Here is a 2,883-nt window from a genome sequence, read left to right on the forward strand (position 1 = left end):
GAAAAACCATGTGGAGTACAAGAGAAGTTTCTGACATTCTTTTTTGCTATCAGACCCTACCTTAGTGTTGCTCTGGCTATCACTAATGGTACAATAACAAATTCACACAGTAAAAAGGGAGAAAATGTGTTCATGCCTATACCCTAAAGAGATGAGAGAAAGAGGGAAAATATTCATATGCACAGAAATATTTATAACAGCTTTTCTTATAGTGGCAAAGAATTGGAAACTGAGGAAATGCCCATCAATTGGGAAATGTTTAAGTTATGGTATATGAATGTGATGGAATGTTATTGTGCTGTAAGAAATGATGAAGGAGATAGTTTCTGAAAAACCTGGAAAATTTCATATGAACTGATGCAAAGTTAAGTGAACAGAACCAGGAGAACAGGTCATACAATAGCAGCCATTTTGTTAAGATAATCTACTTTGGAAGGTTCAGCAACTCTGATCAACATAATGACAAACCACAATTTTCAAGAATTCATGATGAAACCTGCTGTCTACTTCCTGATAGAGAGCAGATGGATTCAGGTGCAGAATGAAGTATATATTCTCCTCTTCCTTTTTTTTAAAAAAAGATTTTTGATATGGCTAATAAGGAATTTATTTTGCACAACTATATATATTTACACTTTTCCATGCATACATATGTTTTATATTTGCATACATTTATACATCTGTTTTTCTTTCCTTCTAGATGGGTAGAGAAGTGGGAGCAACAGGGAAATAATTCAGAACTGAAAATTTAAATTAAACTGAAAAAAGAAATACAAAGGACAAAAAAAGAGAAAGAAATTGTATCCCTGGTTCATCAGAGGAGACAGATGTTTTCAATTGAGAAAAGAGGGATACTGTATCTCCTTGATATTGTACTACCAAATAGCTGTAGTATATTACTACATTATAAATTCTTGTCAGTGTTATCTGTATGAGTACAACACAAATTTGTAGTTCAATTATCATATTTATAAGCACTTAAGACACAGTTACTCCAATACTTTGACTCAAAAGTCCCACTGTTGGCATATACCCCAAGGACATCAAAAACAGAAAAAGGTTCCATATATACCAAAATATTAACAGCTGCCTTTGGGGGTGAAAAAATAGCAAAATAGGCACTTAATTGGGGAATGGCTAAACAATTTGTGATACATGAATATAATGGACCATAAGAAGTAATGAATATGAAGAATTTAGGGAAGCATGGGAAGGCTTGTGTGATCTGATAAAGAATGAAATGAAACAAATTAAGAAAATAATATGCACAGCGACTACAAAAATGTAAACAGAAAGAACTGAAAAAAGAACCTGAATACTATATAATTATCACATCTAAACTTGGCCCCAAAGAAAAGTTGACCAAAGTCTCCCCTCCCCCATTTAATTGCAAAGATAAAAGACTATGGGTGTGAGATATTGTATATGCTGTGAGACATAGTTTATGTGTTGTTTAGTTTTATTAAATAGGTTTTTTCTTCTTTTTAAATTTTTCATTACAAAGAATGTTTCCATTGAAGGGAGAAGAATGGGGAATATAATCAGAAATAAAGGTGATATAAAAAGAAAAGATATCAATTTTTAAAAAAGAAACAGATAATCTACTTAAAGCCCTAGTCCTATACTTCATGATGTCATAGAGATGATATTGTGTTCTTGAAGATGATGTCAGCAAGGCACAAACTCTGGTATGTCCTACCATGCTAAAAAGACTTTGGGTATAGATCCATGGAAAAGCACAAGTTTCTCCTTTAGTGTTTTGGTATTAGAATTCAATAGGTCAATAAGATGTATTGTCTTGTCATTACTTAATCCAAAATCTCCCATGCTAGAATCATATGCTTGTTAATTTCATTGTCCCCAAATTTTCAAAGGATATAGAAGCTGTTGAAACCAATGGTCACTGAGGTCAAGTGGTGGAATAAAAGGAGAAAATTGCTATTAGTTTAGGTACTCACAGAGGATCATAAGATTATTGAATTAAAGTTGAAAGTGACCTTCAAGATAATCTAATACTTTCTCATTTTTCAAATAAGAAAACTGAGGTCTAGAGAGGCTAAGTGACATGCTCCATATGTGGGTAGAATGTGGCAAAGCTGGGATTTGACCCCACAGATAGAGTGCTGGACATTGGGTCAACAAAACTTATCTTCCTGAGTTCCAATCTGGCCTCGGATACTTACAGCTAAGTGACCTTGGGCAAGTTACCTGTAAAATGAGTGGGAGACGGAAATAGCAAACCACTCCAATATCTTTGCCAAGAAAACCCCGTACGGGATCATGAAGACTGAGACATGACTGAAATGACAGACTGACAACAACAAAGCCTCTGATTCCAAATCCATTGTTGTTCCCTCTACAATTCCTCCTACAATTAGGAGAGAACTCCGGAGTACCACTTCCAAGCACATCTCTTCTAAATTCTTTTAGGAAAATGTCATAAACAAATTTTAAATTCTAAATCTTTCTGGCAGGACAATTAGCTGAAGTTCTTCCCACAATATCAACATGTCCTCTGCAAGGTCCCCTTCAAAGTTAGCACACACATACACACACATGCACACACACACACAAAACACACACTTAAAGATGTATTGGAAGGATCTTTGAAATTGGAATAAGGAAACTTTTGTAGTGGTCCTACTTTCTTAGCTTTGGTGTTAATTTAGTCAACCCACTCCCTTTCTCTGAGTCTAAATTTCTTCACCTGTAAACTGAAAGGGTGAAACTATGCTGTCAGAGAAAGAACAGTCTACCTGGAGTTCAGAGCACATAATTTCAAATCCATGTTTTGCCACTTACTAGCTATATAACTTTAGAAAAGTCACTCAACCTTTCTGACCTTCAGTTTCATCTATAGTTTCTATGTTTAGTCACTGAAAG

Source organism: Petaurus breviceps, unplaced genomic scaffold (assembly GCF_028583685.1).
Source record: "Petaurus breviceps papuanus isolate PSGF00001 unplaced genomic scaffold, PetGlider_PUasm1.0 90750, whole genome shotgun sequence".
NCBI lineage: Eukaryota > Metazoa > Chordata > Mammalia > Diprotodontia > Petauridae > Petaurus > Petaurus breviceps.